Source organism: Phaseolus vulgaris, chromosome 10 (assembly GCF_051622355.1).
Source record: "Phaseolus vulgaris cultivar YP4 chromosome 10, ASM5162235v1, whole genome shotgun sequence".
NCBI lineage: Eukaryota > Viridiplantae > Streptophyta > Magnoliopsida > Fabales > Fabaceae > Phaseolus > Phaseolus vulgaris.
Window position 1 is genome coordinate 5,947,604 of NC_143507.1, and position 10,685 is coordinate 5,958,288.

A 10,685-nucleotide genomic window follows, 5' to 3' on the forward strand; every position below is an offset into this window, starting at 1 on the left:
TTCACGCACAAAGGTTTATACTAGTTTACTCTTAACCAAGAGCTACATCCAGTCCTCAACTAACCAATGAGAATTCACTATGTAATCAAACCTAGATTACAAACCACACACCAAGAAACCACACACCAAGAGTGATATCTTGAACCCCTCAAGAATCACCACCTTGGCAACACCACAATTTTCATAAACACCTTTTTGAAACTACCTTTCACCAAATACACCGAATTATAGTGTTCAAAGTGAAGGAAAAGAATACACATGGGCTTTACAAAGTAGAAGAACATAAGTATACAAAGACCCAGTCCTATTCCACACACAAGTGATGATCCAAAACTCTTGAACTCTTGAAAAACGTTTTTCATCATCTTTCTTTCTTTGGTTCTTGAAAAGAATATCAAATAACCTTTATATAGACTTAAGCAAGTGGTCAAAGTTGTTAGATCATAAATCAAAAGAAGTTGGAATCATTTAAAAACAGTTCAAAACACTTCATAAAATTTTGTTATAAAAACAACAAATTGACAGCAAAGCCAAAACAAAGCAAAGTTTTCCCAAATCATTTTAAAAACCACTAAGTGTCAAACAACCAATTGTTTCGACAATTCAACATGTTGAAATTTCACGACTTTTTAGAAAACACTTCTTTTCAAAAAAGATAAAGAATCAAGTGAGCTTGGATCAATACAAGGAGTGAATTAACAAGTAAAAAACTACTAGACAACACACACACATAGCAGCAGGGTCTTCAAGCTTTTCACATAGATTTGGAGACATCAAATCATCTTGTTCAACAGTTATTCTTTTACTTTCAATATCTTGTTAATAGAGTAAGTGGAAAGTATTTTTAAAAAGGGTAAAATAATATTTTCCAAATATGATGAGGTGCAGGAAGAAACATTCTTAAAATTAACATCAATAAAAAAATAGTAACTCTATGACCATCATTGTACCAACAACACAGGCTTTCCCCAAATTTTTTATTGTATATCTAAAGCTGAGCTTACTTAGATTATCCAAGGCAAGTTTCTCATTAGATATCTAGTCAGCCAAAACGTGCAACAATTTATTTTGAATGCCAATAAGAGCAACTTGTTTATTTTAATTACCTTTTTCGTCTCTACATTTAGATTCAATAGTGAATTTAATACCGTGGTTTTTAAAAAAATCAATTTGATTCCTAAGTTTTTTAAAATGTATTCAAAATAATCATTTCTGTTAAATTTTTACCAACGACATTAACAGTTGATGACGTGGCACACAGTATATAAGTCTAGGCACGTGACATATACGTGTCACATAAGACGTTGAGACTATAGTCTTTTACCGTTCAACCTTGCGCCGGTCACATTCACCGCCATTCAGATGATTTTTGGAGTAACCGTGGCTATCATACTTGGAGGCAAGGAATCTCACCAAGGAGGAGTACGTCGCGAATCATCCCGTCGGCAAGATCGGGAAGAGTCTCATCTTTAAGGTCCTTTTTTTATTCATTTGTATCTGTGTTTGAAGGATTTGTATAAAACAAGAAGGATTAAAAAACAAAGCAAATGTGAAGGCCAAGAGTATGAAGAAAAGTTTAGGTAGTTTGGTGAGTTGTTCCACTGTGTAGTGTAAGAGAAAGAGAGAGATAGTGACTCTGATTCACTCGCCAAACCATCTGCACAACATAATTCATTATACAGATCGCTCTTTCCTCATTTCTCCCTTAACGGACAAATATACCCCTCCCCTCTCCATATCATTTATATAATTCATTCATATTAAAATAATAATCTACATCTATATTATTTTTCTAAAGTGAAATGGGTGCTGCAATTCACGAGCTTCCACGACTATGAAAAATAAATGTATCTTTGGCTACTTTGAATGGTTTTGTGTCTTTTTGACTGTGTTGCATTATTGCTTTCTCTTCTTCTAACAGTTGACCTCATCAATTTCTTCCATGGAATCGTCATCTTCATTATCAAATCTGCCACGGATGTACGATGTGCTTATCAACTTTAATGGAGAAGACATCCAAAGGACATTTGTTTCTCATCTCGATTCTGACCTCTCTGCTGTTGGCCTCACCACCTTCCTTCACCACCCCAATGCAGTCAATCCAACGCACATCCAACAACCTATTCTCAATCTCTGTCGGGTAGCAATTGTAGTTTTTACCAAATCCTATTCTCAATCTGCTTGGTGTCTTAATCAGCTTCAACAAATCATCAAATGGCACCAAACTTATTGCCGACATGTTCTGCCCGTTTATTACGAAATTCACCCATCTCATGTACGTCTTCAAAAGGGTAATTTTGGAAAAGCCTTCAAAGCAACTGCACACCAAACATTCTCAGGACAACAACTGAGGCAGGGCATGTCTAGATGGAGCCACGCACTCACCAAAGCTGCAAATTTCTTTGGATGGGATGAGAGAAATCACAGGTAAAACACTGACTCAATCAACCATATTTTAAGCTTCTGATTTTATGTTGGTACTACATGACTTCTTCTATGATTGCTATTGAACTTGAAGGAGTGATGCTGAACTAGTGGACAAAATTGTTAAGATCGTTCTTCATTTACCAATCTTGTCTGCTACAAAATTTCCAGTTGTATTAGAATCCCGTGTGAAAGATGTGATTCAGAGCATAAAAAATAAATCCACCCAAGTTTTAACTATACTGATATGTGGAAGAGAAGGATCGGGTAGAACCACTCTTGCCAAAGCCATCTACAATCAAATTCATCATACATTCACGGAGAAAAGTTTCATTGAAGATATTGCAGAAGGTAGTCAAACAAGAGGGTATGTTCATTTACAAGAACAACTTCTTTCAGATGTACTAAAAACAAAGGTGGAGATAAGTGACGTTGAGATGGGAAGAAGTATGATTTGGGAAAGACTATATGGGAAAAGGGTGCTTCTTGTACTTGACGATTTGAATGACTATGGCGAATTAGATCTCTGGGGAAGTAGTTCATGGTTCGGTGAAGGAACTGTAATAATCATTACAGCGAGAGATGAAGTAGACCTGCCGAGTATGCTTGAAGTTGATTCTGTTTTTCAGATGATTCCAATGAACGCAAACGAGTCCCTTGAGCTTCTTAGTTGGCACGCATTTAGAGAACCAAAACCAAAAAAAGAATACCGTGTACTTGCAAAAAGAGTAGTTGCTTATTGTGGAACACTACCTCTAGCTCTCGAAGTCATTGGAACTTATTTATACAAAAGGACGAAAGATGAATGGAATAGAGTATTGATAAGATTAGACAATATTCCCCAGCATGAAGTTCCACAGATATTGAAAATAAGTTTTGACGGTTTAGCTAATCAAATAGAAAAAGATTTATTCCTTGATGTATGTTGTTTCTTTGTTGGTAAAAGCAGAGCCTATGTTACCAAGATCCTAAATGGCTGTGGAGTAGACTCTGATAGTGGAATAAGAGTTCTCATAAAGCGTAACCTCATCAAAGTTAAAGAAAACAACAAATTTGGAATGCATCATTTGCTACGAGAAATGGGAAGAGAAATTATTAGTGAAATTTCAAGAAAGGAATCTGGGAAGAACAGTCGACTGTGGCCTCATGAGGATCTAAAACATGAATTTTCAGTGAATACTGTAAGAGCATTCTTAATCTATGATTTTGAAACTTCTTTTGGAAGTGGTTGATTTCTCATGTGCAATACAAATGTTTTTCTTAGCTCTTTTCATCACCGGGTAAAAAGGTCATTCAGAGATTGTCTAGCGGAAGAGATTTCTTCGAACGTTATCCTGTAGAGGTAAGAGACCCATCACCGGATACAAAAGTCTTCGAACTCGCTGGACTGCTGAAACTCGCTGGAGATTCCGACGACCATTCTAAGAATACCTACCTAACGGCTTTAATCTGCATGATGCAATAGCGATTGATTTAAAACACACTCTTCTTCGATTCGTCTGGAAAGAACCCCAGGTTTTTATTACGTGCCATTTTCTTTTAAAACTCAGCTTAAAATACAAATATTATTTGTTTCCACTTATAACTATATTATTTTTTCATTTTCTTTTCTAATATTCTTGAAGGTTTTGGCGTGTCTAAAAGTCCTGAATCTTAGTCACTCGAAGTACTTGATAAAAACCCCTGACTTTTCGAGACTACCAAGTCTTGAAGAGCTCATTCTCAAAGATTGTCTTAAATTGCGCGAAGTACACCAATCTATTGGATGTCTCTGCAATCTTATACTGCTAAATTTGAAGGACTGTACAAGTCTAAGCACTCTCCCCAGAGAGATATGTAAGTTGAAATCTTTGAAAACTCTCATTATATCTGGTTGTTGGAAAATTGACCTATTGGAAAAAGATATAGTGCAATTGGAATCCTTGAGAATTCTAATTTCTGAAAATACAGATGTGAAACAAGTGCCTTTTTCAATTGTAAGCTCAAAAAGCTTTGCATATTTATTCCTACATGCATTTGAGGGATTATCACATAATCTTTTTCCTTCTGTGATTCGGTCTCTGATGTCGCGAACAATGAATCCCTTATCTTATATTCATTCCTTCATGGATATGGAGGATAATAGTTGGGATGATATTTCACCATTGCTCAGCAGCCTTGCAAATCTTCGAAGTGTTTTGGTGCAATGTGACGCCAAGTTTGAACTATATGAGCAAGTAAAAACTATATTGGTCGAGTATGATGCAAATATTACAGAATCAGGAATTTCAAAGCATAATTTCAGGTCTTCTCTGACTGGTGTTGGAAGATACAAAGAATTCTTCAATACTGTCAGCGATAGCATACCTAAGGTTCTTCTCTAGCCTTCCTTTGATTATAACCTTCACCATAATTTTAGCTATTATTTTTTAGAACAGAAAATAATCCTAATGAAGATTTAGTAGAAACTACACTACTGAACTTTTAGCACCCTTCGCTTCTATAGCCCCACGACTTCATCTAAAAGTATCTGAGTTGAATAATCAAATAACCAAGTGATTATGCTTATACTAAGTACTTTGAAATTGATTTCCACTTTATTGCTTTACTAGCTTCATGGTTTTTTTATTCCTAATGATCGTATAAATATAAACTAATAGAGACAAAATCAGAAATGCAAAATGATGGTGATATATACACAACAAAACTATTAACCAGATTTGTTTTAATCATGTATAACATTTTTGTTTCACTAAACATGCCCTTGTTTGTCACATGATACAGGTATTTGCAAGCAGTGAGTCATGTGATGTTTCTCTGCCAGGTGACAACGATCCTTATTGGTTGGCCCATATGGGTGATGGACATTCTGTTTCTTTCACTGTGCCTCAAGATCGTGAGGTGAAGGGAATGGCTTTGTGTGTCGTTTATTCATCAACCTCCGAAATCATTGAACCTAAACATACTATTGTCTTAATTGTTAATTACACGAAGTGCACATGCCAGATACACAACCATGGCACAGTAATTTCCTTTAATGATGAAGATTGGCATGGCATAATGTCAAATTTAGGATCAGGAGACAAGGTGGAGATTTTTGTGACTTTTGGTCAGGATTTGGTGATTAAGAGCACAGCTGTCTACCTGATATATGGTGAGCCAAGGAAAAATTCCCTCATTAGATTCATAAAGAAAATTGTAATGTGACTTTTCTGGTAAGTCATTTATCTTCTTTTTGAACAGCAGGATCATTTTTTTCCCATCTTTTCTTTTCTTTATAGTGTAGCTTATAGTTAAGAAATTCATGTTTATTTCACCCTGTTCTCACTCCTTAGTGGTGCTTCCTTGGCTTTTCTTGAGCGGTTTATTGTATTTGTTTTCTGGATTTTACTTTTGTCAATTCTTTTCCCTTTTAGCATATAATATTTCAATAGGAATCCTCTTAAAATAAGACATTGCATTATGATATAAAGACAGCTGCAGTTTGATAGTTTGCTATGTGTTTTGTTTTGGTATCTGGTAGGTAGTCTCTGTTTTCGTTTGAACATAATAAACATTCAAAGGATATGTATAGACACAACCATCCAAAGGAGACCAAAGATGAGTACATTTTTTTTATAGTGGTGCAAGCACGTTTAAAAAATTCGACCAACGCACGCCAACTTTGAACCACTGGAAAAATAAATATTATACTAATACAATTCAAATTTTCTCCAATATATTCCTTTTTTTTATATTATGCGTCCATTTTTTTAAGTTTTAAAATATAACACGTCCATCTTTGTTTACATTACCCATTCACGTCGTTAAGATAAATCATAAACAAAATAAAAAAAAAAGTATAAATCTAATTTTAAAAAAATTACGACAAGTCATTTTTTATAAACAAGAAACAGGATAAAATAGATGAATTTGTTAACGACAATCTTTGAGAATGAGTTGTTCAAGACTTGGTATCGAAAAAGTCGGGTTTATATAAGTACATGGAGTGACTAAGATTAAGAACTTTTAGCCAGGCCAAAACCTTGAAGAAGATAGTTTTTGATAAAATATTAGAGAAGTAAATGAGAACACGAAATAGTTATAAGTGGAAACAAATAATGATTTTAAAAGAGAATGACACGTAATAAAAACCTTGGGTTCTTTCCAAACGAATCAAAGAAGACTGTGTTTTAATTCAATCTCTATTGCATCATGCAGATAAATATCGTTAGATAGGTATTCTTATAAAGGTACTCGGAATGTCCAGCGAATTTCAGCACTCTTGATGGTCTCTTACCTCTAAAGGATAACTTCCGGTAGGCAATCTCTGAATCAATTTTGTTCTTTTAGATGAAAAGAGCAAAGAAAAAGAAATATATTGCACATGAGAAAGCAACCACTTTCAAAAGAAGTTTCAAAAGCATAGATAAAGGATGTTCTTACCGTATTCTCTGACACTGCATATTCTGCATCCTTATTAAACAGCAGTTGACTGTTCTTCCCTGAAATTTGACGAATAATTTATCTTCTCATTTGTCGTAGCAACGGATGCATTCCTAATTTCTTGTTCTTATTATGAGACTACGTTATATGAGAACTCTTATTCCACTATCAGCGTCTATTCCACAGCCATCTGTCCTTACCAACAAAGGAAAGAACATACATCAAGGAATAAATCAAGCTATTATTTCGCAGAAAGGTACTCGGAGTCTGCATCCAGTTTCAGAAGTCTTGATGAGTCTCTTACACCTACAGGAAAGTTTGCAAATGTAATACTTTTGTTTTAAATTATGTAAATATGTCAATTTTGATTTTAAATCCAATCAGATAGTTTGATGTATCATTTGTCACTTCAACAGGTTTGTGCTGAAAGAAGTGGTGAGGAAATCAGTAGGAATGCTGAAAGCCAACAATGCTGGTGCGAGGGGACCTATGTTATATATGCAGATTTTTTACAAGCAGATGAAGTGATTGGTTCTTTGGAAAGTGCATATTTGTTCCTGTCCAAGTAAGAAGGTAAACCCGACATGCTGGCTTAGATCTTGTGATGTGCAAGAGCAGAGAAAAAAGTTTGTTTGAGTGTAAAACTGTTTGATTTTCTTCGTGGGTGAATACTCATCCGTTTGAGTGTGAAACTGTTTGAAATTTGTCGCGTTTTGTCTAAAATTCAGTGGAGATTCTTACGTGGAATTCTGGGAAAAAACTATTTTGGGAGAATTTTTCAGAAATTTTGTGCAAACCAAGGCTATCCTCTACAGAAAACTTGTGAAATTTCGCCCTAGTATCTGAAATTTTATTTTGGGTCCGTATTGCGTTGAAAAAATTCACACAAAAACTTTCATATGTTGTTTGCACCCAGGTAAGGAGGCACGTCCAAAAAAAAATCACAAAAAGAAGATACTGGAAGAAAAGCCAGGACGTTTTGTTTGCAGAAAACCAATTTTGTTCACTCTCGGTCTGAGACTTACTACGCCTTACTTCTTGGGTATTTTGGTCTGAAATTTTTACCAGAAGTTCGTCACTGTGTCTACTGAGTTTTGGCTGAGTTTTCAGGCCTAGATTCGTCCCACGAGACTGTGAATAAATTTTTTATTCATCACTGTCAGCGTTGAGAGGAAGGTTCGTTTGAGTGTGAAACGTTTTGATTTTCTTCATTCGTGAATACTCATCCGTTTGACCTGAAATTTCTCGGTTTTGTCCCAAATTATGTGGAGATTCTTACGTGTAATTTCAGGAAAAAACTATTTCGGGAGAATTTTTCATAAATTTTGTGCAAACCAACTCTACCAAAACTTGTGAAATTTGCCCTAGTATTTGAAATTTTATTCAGGGTCCGTATTGCGCTGAAAAAAATTCACACAAGTACTTTCATATGTTTTTGGCCTCTAGGTAAGGAGGCACGTCTAAAAACAAATCACAAAAACAAGATACGAGGGAGAAAAACGAGGACATTTTGTTTTCAGAAAACCAGTTCTGTTCACTTTTGGTCTGGGACTTACTACGCCTTACTCCTTGGGTATTTTGGTCTGAAATTTTGACCAGACGTTCGTCATTATTTCTACTGAGTTTTGCCAGAGATTTGAGCCCGAGATTCGTCTCACGAGACTGTCAATAAATTTTTTATTCGCGTCAGGGCTGAGATGAAGGTTTGTTTGTGAATGAAACAGTTTGATTTTTTTCGTGGGTGAATACTCATCCGTTTAACCTGAAATTTGTCGAGTTTTGTCCCAAATACAGTGGAGATTCTTACGTGGAATTCTAGGAAAAAACTATTTCGGGATAAGTTTTCAGAAATTTTGTGCAAACAAAGGCTATCCTCTACCTAAACTTGTGAAATTTCGCCCTAGTATCTGAAATTTTATTCTAGGTCCGTATTGCGCTGAAAAAATTCACAAAAGTACTTTCATATGTTGTTTGCAACCAGGTAAGGAGGCACGTCCATAAACAAATCACAAAAAGAAGATACGGGGGAGAAAAGCCAGGATGATTTGTTTTGGAAAACCAGTTTTGTTCACTCTCGGTCTAGGACTTACGACGCCTTACTTCTTCGGTGTTTTGGTATGAAATTTTTACCAGACGTTTGTCACTGTGTCTAATGAGTTTTGGCTGAGATTTGAGCCCCAGATTCGTCCCACTGTGTCAATAAATTTTTTATTCATCACTGTCAGGGCAGAGAGGAAGGTTCGTTTGTGTGTGAAACTGTTTGATTTTTTTCGTGGGTGAATAGTCATCCATTTGACCTGAAATTTGTCGCGTTTTGTCTCAAATTCAGTGTAGATTCTTACGTGATATTTGAGGAAAAAAACTATTTTGGGAGAATCTTTCAGAAATTTTGAAATTTCGCCCTAGTATCTGAAATTATATTATGGGTCCGTATTGCGTTGAAAAAAATCACACAAGTACTTTCATATGTTGTTTTCACCCAGGTAAGGAGGCACATCCATAAACAAATCACAAAAAGAAGATACGGGGGAGAAACACCAAGACGTTTTGTTTGCGGAAAACTAGTTTTGTTCAATCTCCGTCTGGCAATTACTACGCCTTACTCCTTGGGTAGTTTGGTCTGAAATTTGTAGCAGACGTTCATCACTGTTTCTACTGAGTTTTGGCTGAGATTTGAGCCCCAGATTCGTCCCACTAGACGGTGAATAAATTTTTTATTCATCACTGCCAGGGTTGAGAGGAAGGTTTGTTTCTGTGTCAAACTGTTTGATTGTTTTCGTGGGTGAATACTCATCCGTTTGACCTAAAATTTGTCGAATTTTGTCCCAAATTCAGTGCAGATTCGTACATGAAATTTCAGGAAAAAACTATTTCGGGAGAATTTTTAAAAAATTTTGTGCAAACCAACTCTACCAAAAACTTGTGAAATTTGCCCTAGTATTTGAAATTTATTCAAGGTCCGTATTGCGCTGAAAAAATTCACACAAGTACTTTCATATGTCGTTTGCACCCAGGTAAGGAGGCACGTCCAAAAACAAATCAGGAAAAGAAGATACGGGGGAGAAAAACCCGGACGTTTTGTTTTCGGAAAACCAGTTTTGTTCAATATTTGTCTGGGACTTACTACATCTTACTCCTTGGGTATTTTGGTCTAAAATTTTGACCAGACGTTCGTCACTGTGTCTACTGAGTTTTGGCTGAGATTTGAGCCCTAGATACGTCCCACGAGACAGTGAATAAAGTTTTTATTCACCACTGCCAGAGTTGAGAGGAAGGTTTGTTTGTGAGTGAAAGTGTTTGATTTTTTTCGTGGGTGAATAATCACCCATTTGACCTTAAATTTGTCGCGTTTTTTCCCAAATTCAGTGGAGATTCTTACGTGGAATTTCAGAAAAAAACTATTTTGGGAGAATTTTTCAGAAATTTTGTGCAAACAAAAGCTATCCTCTACCAAAACTTGTGAAATTTCGCCCTAGTATCTGAAATTTTATTCTTGGTCCGTATTGCGCTGAAAAAAATTCACAAAAGTACTTTCATATGTTGTTTGCAACCAGGTAAGGATGCACGTCCATAAAGAAATCACAAAAAGAAGATACGGGGGAGAAAAGCGAGGACGATTTGTTTTCGGAAAACCAGTTTTGTTCACTCTCGGTCTAGGACTTACTACGCCTTAATTCTTGGTTATTTTGGTATGAAATTTTTACCAGACGTTAGTCACTGTGTCTAATGAGTTTTGGCTGAGATTTGAGCCACAGATTCGTCCCACTGTGTCAATAAATTTTTTATTCATCACTGTCAGGGCTTAGAGGATGGTTCGTTTGTGTGTGAAACTGTTTGATTTTTTTCGTGGGTGAATA

At 35.8% G+C, this 10,685-nt stretch overlaps 1 pseudogene across 1 annotated transcript; it reads left to right on the top strand.

Annotated features, from left to right (window-relative positions):
• The first annotated feature begins 1,919 nt into the window (after positions 1-1,919).
• Positions 1,920-5,788, top strand: LOC137819589 (disease resistance protein RPV1-like; annotated as a pseudogene). Its single transcript, XR_016516376.1, has 5 exons — positions 1,920-2,427; positions 2,519-3,605; positions 3,689-3,939; positions 4,050-4,775; positions 5,188-5,788. The product of XR_016516376.1 is annotated as a disease resistance protein RPV1-like (transcript).
• The last annotated feature ends 4,897 nt before the right edge of the window (positions 5,789-10,685 follow it).